A 10,239-nucleotide genomic window follows, 5' to 3' on the forward strand; every position below is an offset into this window, starting at 1 on the left:
ATAGTTTTTTATTTCTTACAAATCTAAAACATCCACACCTGAGCTAGAGCAGGCAGTCATCTCCCCAAACAGTTGCTCCATGCGGGAGCATTACCACATGGTCAAAATTGTGGAGGAAGTAGTTTTAGATAATCATTGAGTTTAACAAAAGGACATTGCTGAGAAGTGACATAAGTTGCAGGGTTATAGTTAAAGAAGGCTAGAGTCATAAAGTGTTACATAACAATGTAGAGCAACTGCACCTTATAATTTCCATGTGCATAGGGGTGTATTGCTGGAAATATATGGCTACCTGTGAGAAATGGCTACACACATTTGGCATCACTTGTTAAAAGAACAAAGTGAGCCATTAAAATCATGTATAAAATTATCTATAGGCATAAACATACCAAAAATAACTGGTTTTTTTTATAAGAGCTGAATTAAAATGTTGTAGCTGAAACTCTCAGATGAATGATTTGAGGTAAGTAGATTAATAAAAATCTCTTACCTTCAATTTGGTTGTTTATAATACAGGGACAGTACTATGGGAGTTATCAACTTAATACAAGGATTAAATCATCTAGCCAAAGTGAATGTGTCTGAAAGATAATAAGCTAACTTACTGAAAGCACATGTAAAACACCTAGAGAGCAATTGTTCTGGAAATGTATCATATGTTGTTTTGCTGAGAATTAATGAAAGAATTTTTTGCCTTCTTTCTTTTTTTTTTTTAACGCAAACTGTGGTCGACTACGTGGGAGTCCAGCGACATAGCCATTATGCTAACTGCTGGTTCCCAGCTTATTTCTTGAAATGGTTCATCAAGATTATTTTTTTTAAATAAACAAAGCAAAACAAAAAAACCTTACTGTATATTGGATTTTAAAAAATGTGAGCCATGAATACATTTAAGGAGATAAAAACAAATAATTTCAAAATTTCTGGCTTATTTTTTTATGCCAGGAAAGCAAACCTAGAGATAGGTTATAATTTTTTTTACTCCTCCTTCAGTCAGTTTCTTTTGTTTTTTTGGTGGACTCAAGGCATAATAGGAAGAAGAAAGGTGAAAGGAATGAAAAAGAGTGGGTGAAAGGAAGAAAGAGAGGGTGGAAGGGAAAAAAAGACGAATAATGGTTTTCTCACTCCATGGTTGTTTACCCACCAAACTTTTATCAAAAGATTTATAGGCTTTTCTTTGGTTTCATTTTATTTTATTTTATTAAAGGCCAAGCAGAAAAAAATAATTAATTTCTCATAAAGTCTCTGTGGAAAGACAATTTTATCAAAATATCTGTATGAAAAGTTTAGTAAAAAGTCAGTGAGTCTCAGAAAAAAAAAAAGAAATAAACATGCTCCAGAATCACCAAACGAGGATTTAGGTTGTTCTTTCTATTGCACAATCTAGAATTTATGGACATAAACTTTAAACCTTTGGTAAAATAAGAGAAAGTTATCAATAGCATCTAGCAAAGAGCCTAACCACAATTAAGTGTTCCAATAATGTTTTTTTGATTGTTTGTTTGTTTATAATGAAGATCTATAAACATTGTTGATTCCCTAGCAGTTTACCAAAGATAAATCTTCCCTATTTACATATATCATCAGGCTTTTATTCTCCTCTATAACAAACCTCTCACAGCATTTTTCACCCCTATGCTTCTCACTGTGTCAATTACAGGATTTAAAATAGGGGTGAGGATTTCAAAGCACACAGTCATGCACATGTCCATGAAGTAGGTGGCCACTGGGCACATGTAGGAGAAAAACAAGGCAAAAAAAAGAGTACAATGACAGTAAAGTGGTAACCACATTTGGAGAGGGCTTTGCTCCATCCTTCAGAGCCATAGGATTTCAGGAAGCTCAAAATAACTACGTAGGAGATAAGTAGCATGGAGAAAATGAACAAACACATGGCAACACTGTGGACTGACACCACCATTCCCAGCCTGTAGGTGTCTCTGCAGGCAAGTTTCAACAATGGGAAGAGATGACACATGAAGTGGTTGAAGACATTGGGACCATGGAAGGGCAAATTGACCATGAAAAGAATCTGCACAGTGGCAGGGAGGCTGCCACCCACCAAGCTACCACCACCAAGACGTGACAGAGCCCCTGTCTCATTATAGTCATGTAATGCAGGGGCTTGCAGATGGCCACATAGCGGTCATAGACTATGACAATGAAGAGGATGATCTCTGATCCTCCCAAGAGTTGCTCCACAAAGAGCTGAGTGAGGCAGCCCGCAAAGGAGATGGTTTTTTCTGGTAGAGCAGGTCAATGATCATTATGGAGGTGAAGACATAGGTGTAAGAGGTATCTATGAAGGACAAGTAAGGGTGGTGCTGAGGGAGAGAGACAGTGATGATGATAAGCAGATTGCCCAGTACAGTATATAGGAAAATGAGCAAAAAGACAGTGAGTATTTTCCGCAGGTGTAGATTCTGTGTGAGTCCCAGGGAAACAAATTCAGTCACATTGTTGAGAAGCATGGATTGATTCATTCAGGTTGTAACACCTTGTGGGCGCCTGAGTCCTATATAAGTGATTTAAAAATGTAGTTAATTAATTATAAAATGATTACAGTCTGAATTTCATAGTACCAAGGTTGGGTAGTCACTGTAATTGTAGAGCGTGTCCTAGGCATCTCTTGCCCCAGTAATTCATTTACTATTTTACTTAATTCATGATGCTTTCTATCTCATCTGATGCCTAGCATTTGTCACCTCTAAAACATCCATTGTCAACAATTAATGTGTAATGTATTGAGTGAATACTGGACTATAAGCATGAGATCTGGATTCTTCCATTGGCTCCAAATCCATGTGACATTGGCAAATCATTCTAGAGCCCTCTGCTTTTAAATGTTCCTCTGCAAATATGACCTTATATTATACATTGTAACTATAAGGTGTATTTTGTAATACACCTTATAGTTACACAGGCAAGGGTTATTCCCTCTACTAGGGTAATTTATATTTAAGGAGCACTCTTGAAGGATATGATCCAGAAATATCCATTGCAAGAAGGCAGATTAGAGAAATGTATACATCTCTGGTCCTGGAATCTACCATAGCACATAAGCTATTCATGTCTGGTTTGTACCTGTGACTAATGCAATACTTGGCATAGGGTCTTCTGTGCTGGCTCCAATTAGGTAATGAATAAATACTTGACAAATTGCCACACTTCTACAATTTTTAAGAACATACATACTTCCCCAAAACATAAACCTAGGGACTAAAATACACTCATCCTCCCATGCTCCTCTTTATGTAAAACATAAATAAACTTGGTAGCTCTGTGCTTTCAGCTTAATGTTTTCTGGTATCACTGTCTGCCCATGGGGCTTGGTCCTGTGAAGGAAAAAGAGAAAGGAGAAAGATGCAGAAGCAGAGATGCAGGTAAACATGGACAAGCTGTGCTGCTCAGTTGTGCTGAGCGTCTTGATACATTTTACCATGAACAGTAAACTGTTTGCAAGCTTTCAAAGATGCCGTTGAGTTTCTACAATTAGAGTAGGACTTTAGTGTATATGTTTTTGACTTTGTTACTATCACGTATAATCCTGTTATACGTCGTAAATCAAGCCAGAATACTTATGCTGTTCCTCTGCAACTTTGAGGAAGGCTGTCTGGGTGTGCATCAAAGAGGATGATGTGTAAGCCATAAACATTATATGCAATAGGCATCACATGCCCTAGCCAGGATCAGGATATTTCCCATATCCCATAAATGTTTTCATAGAGCTCCTTGTGTCCAAGGCACGTGTCAGCCAGTTCACAGTGAGTAATTAATGAGGCATGCAGATAACTGCTTTATGCAGCTAGAATGCATACCCTCACATTCTGGTATGTTTTATACAGTAAAAAGAAAAATATTAAATCCTACAGTCAGCAAATGGCATAGCGATTACATTTCTGGCCTCACATGTTTGACTGAGAATCCATTTTGGGGGGCTTAAAACTCACATGGGTTATGTGAGCATGCATGACCATGATCCTGGGAAGAGAACAGAGCACAACAGATTGTGTCTGACCATCCCTCCAGAGGGTTATTTCTCACTTTTCTTCTCACTATATCTCTCTCTCTTTCTTTCTCTCTCTCTCTCACAGTTAAGCACACGTGACCTAAGGCAAACACGTGTCTTAAAATATATTAAATACCTCTATGAAAATGAATGTTACCAATATGACTTTCAAAATAATTACAGCATTAGTTAACTATTCTTCAAAATTAGGTTGCATATACAATTTAACAAACCCAGTAAATTTTCAGCTTCAATAGACTAGGATAAAAATACTATTGGGTAAATTTTACAATCATGAAGCTGTATCAAGCAAAACACTTATTTTCCACATTTTAAAATTAGAATTTTAATGAGAACAGTAGGAATAAATAGACTACAAGGTAAAGTAGAGTACTATACATATATTTAGATATATATACAAAGATAAGCATTTATATTAGGTTGTTGGGAAAGTCATGACATACTTTTCCATGTTTTTCTATGCAAAATTGTATCGTGACTTTCCCAATGACCCAATAATATCAATTAATTACTATAAGTAATCACATACTTTATTGCTCAACAAGTATTTATTGGACATTTACTATGTGTATTAAGGTCCAGGACTTGAACTCTGGTCAACCATGTGAGCAGCCAGTGCCTCACCCACCATGCCACCTGCTGGCCCCTAGTCTTTCTTAAAATATTTCCATGCCTTTAGTATTAATATAAAATGATCTAGAATTTATTTAACTGAGTTTTAAATATTTTTCTTTATTCTGATTAGTCACCAATTCATCAATGAATAAATAATAGCATCACATTACTCACCACACAGGTACTGCAGCCATACTCAAATCTGCCATCACTATAGTAAGGCATGGAAAGATGATTACTACCCTGTTTCCTTTCAAGTTAGAGAGATTAATACATCTAAATAAGATCACTAACTTCATAAACATTTCACACAACTGTATATGACAATATCAAGTTATTTTTTTAAACATGTAACTCTCACTAGACAATAAATCAATTGGTCAATGAACTTCCAAAAACAATGACGAAATGGTGTTACCTCTTTAAATATGTTTTTTAAAAAAAGTTTCCTATAAGAGTCCCTGAAACTCAGTTATTCAATAAGCTTATACTGGGTTTCTCCAATTAGAATGAGTATTTTTAAATTACTATTTCAAATTGTCCATCTACCTCTAGTAAAACTACATAATTGAGGGATCAGTGAATGGCTTAATGCTATGTCACTAAGCTCCCACGTAGTGGACTGCGATTCAAGTCTCAGACCTAGCATCTTAAACCTCACAGCTGGTGAATGTTCTTGCATGCACAAGATCCTGAGAAAAGGGTTTCACGGTATGCCCATCACACCTGGGGGATGATTTCTCACATTCTGTATCTGCCTCTCTGTTTCTTTGCCAAGCACATGTGATCTATAGCAAAACTCTCTCTCAAAAACAAACAAACAAACAAACAAACAAAAACAAGCAAACAAGCAAACAAAAAACCCAAAAAACTACAAGGGACTAGCAGTTAGCATAATGGCTAAGTTGCTGGACTTCTATATAGTCGATCGCAGTTTGAATCTTGGATCTATTGGTTTAAACTCACGCCGGGCATGTGTGCATGTGTGCCCAGAATCCCAAGAGGAGAACGGAGGAGAAAGGATTGCAATGTGGCCATCCCCCCGGGGAGTGATTTCTCGCTTTCTGTCTCTCTGTCTCTCTGTGTATTTCTGGCGAGTGCACATGCTCTGTATCAAAAAAAAAAAAACTCTCAAAAAAAAATTACATAAAAATGAAACTTAGGGGACCAGCAGTTAGCGTAATGGCTATGTCGCTGGACTCTCATGTAGTTAACCCCAGTTCGAGTTCTGGACCCGGTGGCTTAAACTCAAGCCGGGCACGTGTGCGTGCATGCCCAAGATCCCAAGAGGAGAATGGAGGAGAAGGGATTGCAGCGTGGCCATCCCCCCTGGGGGATGATTTCTCGCTTTCTGTCTCTCTGTCTCTCTCTGTCTGGCGAGCTCACACGCCCTATAGCAAAAACCTCTCCAAAAGAAAAAAAAATAAAACTTAGATATTCTTAGCTATCTGGCTAAAACAATATTAGTCCAGTATGATAAACTATGGATATTATAATAACTGCAAGCTCAGATGGGTAGTTCTAATTATCTTTGACAAGTATAAAGGAGAAAAAGAGTTATTTATTCTTTTCAATATATTGGGTTACTCTTTGGGGGAAGAGATAAAGAAGGTTGTTAGGTGAGGAGCAGTTAAATGAGAAAAGTGAATTAAAAAATGATAAGAAGGAGACACACATGCATTCTTCAGGTAAACGCACTGATGGCTTCCCTGAAAACTACATTTAAATTAAAATGTTGTAGAAAATAAATTAATAGGCAAACACTGAACAAATACTAAAGCAAGGTAATACAATTCCATTTTCTTTATTTTAATTAAGCAAAGAGAAAATTGGGAATGTGAAGAGAGGAAACTGGAATGTAGACAAAGTGTATGCATTCATTCAGATCAACACATACGCAATTTTCAAGGAATTCATCAATTAATTCCTAACACTTCTCTGAGCCTCTATTCTTCATGTTTAAAAATAATTAATAAGGAAATCTAAATTCTTTTTCACTTTCTTTGAGCCAGGCATTCTTTCTTTTATGCTGTATCTTCCATTCTTTATAGAAATTTTATAATTTCAGGACTTCATAGTCCATGTAATTGATGAGGAAACTGAGGCCCCAAAACTTTTTATTAAATTATTTTCTTTATTCATAATTATTGTTATTTTTAATTTAACCATAGCAAGACACACACACACACACACACACACACACACACACACACACAGAGAGAGAGAGAGAGAGAAAGAAAGAAATAACCACCATGCCACCTGCCAGCCCCAAGTCTCAAAAATCTTAAATGACATGCCAAAAAACCTCTCACGATTCTTCCAGTTCATTTATAAGTGAAAGACTACAAATTGAGGTGTGATTTTACTCTAAGATGTTTCTCTTAGATGGCTAGGCTTGTTAATTGTTACTAAGTCCTTCAGCAAAATAGCAAAGTATGGAGCAATCTATTCATGACATTCACTTGCTACAATTTCTGTCTCTCAACCCATCTCTGACACTTGCACCCTTCAACCTCACCTTAGGAACATAGCAGGCAATAGCCTACCTGGTATCATAGTAACTGAGACTGGTGTCTTATATATGAATTTCTTTCCATTTAAAATGTATAGTTTGAGTAGGTGTCTATTATTAATCTTGAATATATTCTTGCCTTTCCTCCACAAAGGATTTAAAACTTGGAATGAATAGGAGGTAGCCTAGTAGGTAATTTGTCTATTGATTCATTTTTTCATTAATTATTAGATTCTAAGTAATCATAAGTTTCTCTTTAATTTATGCATGTTGTTAATAAGTTACAAATTCAATGGATGAGGAATATGAAAATTAAAACATTTTTGACCATCACCTCAAAGCTTTTTCTACAATATCTCTCTCTGTGGAAGGTATATTACAAAACCTTTTATCCAAGATCATTTTTACTTCTTTACACCTACTCTTTTTAAGTGTATTGTTTTATTTTTCATCAGAATCAACCCTCAACCTTTTCCACATTTTCCTCATGGTTTGTTTTATGTTCTTATTCCTGAAAGTATAAATAAAAGGATTAAGCAAAGGAGTTAGGATGGCGTAAAATATCGCCACCATTTTGTCAGAGGAGAGAGTAGTTGGAGGTCCTGCATATACAAACAAGCATGGGACAAAAAACAAAACCACAACAGCAATGTGAGATCCACAGGTGGAGAGAGCTTTCCACCACTCTGCAGAACTACGGGTTCTCAATGAGATCAAAATGACACCATAGGAGATAAGCAACAAGGAGAAGATTAAAATGCAGAATAACCCACTGTTAGCGACCACCAAAATGCCAAGAATATGTGTGTCCATGCAGGCAAGCTTCAGTAATGGGTACAAGTCACACATAAAATGATCAATGACATTTGGGCCACAAAAGGGCAACTGGAAAGTAAAGAGAATTTGTATTATGGAATGCAAGAAGCCCCCTGTCCAGGCTACTCCCATCAGAATGCCACAGAGCCTCCAGTTCATGATAGAAGAGTAGTACAAGGGCTTGCAAATGGCCACATATCGGTCATAGGCCATGGCCGTGAGGACAATCACCTCTACCCCAGCAAAGAAGTGTTCAGCAAAGATTTGGATCATGCAACCTTGAAAAGAGATGGTTTTCCTCTGAGAGAGAGAGTCTGCAATAATCTTTGGGGTGGCGATGGAGGAGAAGCACACATCCAGGAAGGACAGGAAGGCCAAGAAGAAGTACATGGGGGCGCCCCTCAGGGCAGGGCTGCTGAGGATGGTCACTACAATTAGCATGTTGCCCCCGATGGTTGCAATGTACACAAACAAAAACACAACAAATACCATTTTCTGAACATTTGGATTCTGTGAAAGCCCCAGAAGGATAAACTCAGTTACGAAGCTTTAGTTGTGCATGATGTTTAAGGAAAGATGAATGCTACACCAGTAAGCACAAAGAATCTGTAATTAGGTTAAAAACTTGCAGATCTGTGTACAGTATTATAGTCATGAGCAAGTCGGTGTACACAGACAAAAATTATCTTGAGTGCTTCTATTGTCACTGAGAAAATATAATTAGGCCAAGAATATGTGTGTCCATGCAGGCAAGCTTCAGTAATGGGTACAAGTCACACATAAAATGATCAATGACATTTGGGCCACAAAAGGGCAACTGGAAAGTAAAGAGAATTTGTATTATGGAATGCAAGAAGCCCCCTGTCCAGGCTACTCCCATCAGAATGCCACAGAGCCTCCAGTTCATGATAGAAGAGTAGTACAAGGGCTTGCAAATGGCCACATATCGGTCATAGGCCATGGCCGTGAGGACAATCACCTCTACCCCAGCAAAGAAGTGTTCAGCAAAGATTTGGATCATGCAACCTTGAAAAGAGATGGTTTTCCTCTGAGAGAGAGAGTCTGCAATAATCTTTGGGGTGGCGATGGAGGAGAAGCACACATCCAGGAAGGACAGGAAGGCCAAGAAGAAGTACATGGGGGCGCCCCTCAGGGCAGGGCTGCTGAGGATGGTCACTACAATTAGCATGTTGCCCCCGATGGTTGCAATGTACACAAACAAAAACACAACAAATACCATTTTCTGAACATTTGGATTCTGTGAAAGCCCCAGAAGGATAAACTCAGTTACGAAGCTTTAGTTGTGCATGATGTTTAAGGAAAAGATGAATGCTACACCAGTAAGCACGAAGAATCTGTAATTAGGTTAAAAACTTGCAGATCTGTGTACAGTATTATAGTCATGAGCAAGTCGGTGTACACAGACACAAAAATTATCTTGAGTGCTTCTATTGTCACTGAAAAAAATATAATTAGAAATTTGTGATAGTACTCATCAAATGACAAGAATTGAGATGGAGAGACCAGCAGGTAGTGTAATGGCTATGTCACTGGACTCCCATGTAATCAACTGTGGTTCGAGTCACAGACCCTGTGTCTTAAAACTCACGCCAGGCGCATGTGTGTGCATGCCCAAGATCTCAAGAAGAGAATGGAAGAGAAGGGACTGTGGCATGGCCATCCCCCCTGGGGTGTGATTTCTCACTTTCTGTCTCTATGTCTCTCTCTGTCTTTCTGGTGAGTGCACACGTCCTATAGCAAAAAAAAAAAGAATTGAGGTGGAGATAATTTATAGATACTTTAAAATAGTCGATGTTTCAAAACATAGAAAAGGAAGTATCCACATGTGGTAGAGAAAGAACAGGTTTGATTTCATTTATGTACTTGTTGTTTCCTGGAGTAAATTATCAAAAAGCATCTCAGCTGTGAGGAAAGAAATACTGACATTTATTACTCATGCCTGCCATTGTCATGGAATGAGAAGAGGCATGACCAGTCTGCCACCCTTACCTAGAGACGGCTTTATCTACGAGTAGAAGAAACAACATGCAGTTTAAAAGCCACTTGACAATCATGGGTAGTCTGAATTATATGGGGGTTTTTAAATTATTAATTTATAATTCGGGGGACCAGCAGTTGGTGTAATGGCTATGTCGGTGGACTCCCATGTAGTCGAATAAGGTTCAAGTTCCAGACCCAGTGACTTAAACTCACACCAGGCACATGTGTGTGTGTGTGTGCCCAAGATCCCCAGAGGAGGAAAAGC

General features: G+C 37.9%; 2 pseudogenes; both read right to left on the minus strand.

Annotated features, from left to right (window-relative positions):
* Window positions 1-7,598: 7,598 nt before the first annotated feature.
* LOC102475403 (olfactory receptor 4C15-like) lies at window positions 7,599-8,546 on the minus strand (annotated as a pseudogene).
* Window positions 8,547-8,676: 130 nt separating this feature from the next.
* On the minus strand, window positions 8,677-9,282 carry LOC114006278 (olfactory receptor 4C15-like; annotated as a pseudogene).
* Between the last annotated feature and the right edge of the window lie 957 nt (window positions 9,283-10,239).

Source organism: Tupaia chinensis, unplaced genomic scaffold, assembly GCF_000334495.1.
Source record: "Tupaia chinensis unplaced genomic scaffold, TupChi_1.0 Scaffold146749_1, whole genome shotgun sequence".
Taxonomy (NCBI): Eukaryota; Metazoa; Chordata; class Mammalia; order Scandentia; family Tupaiidae; genus Tupaia; species Tupaia belangeri.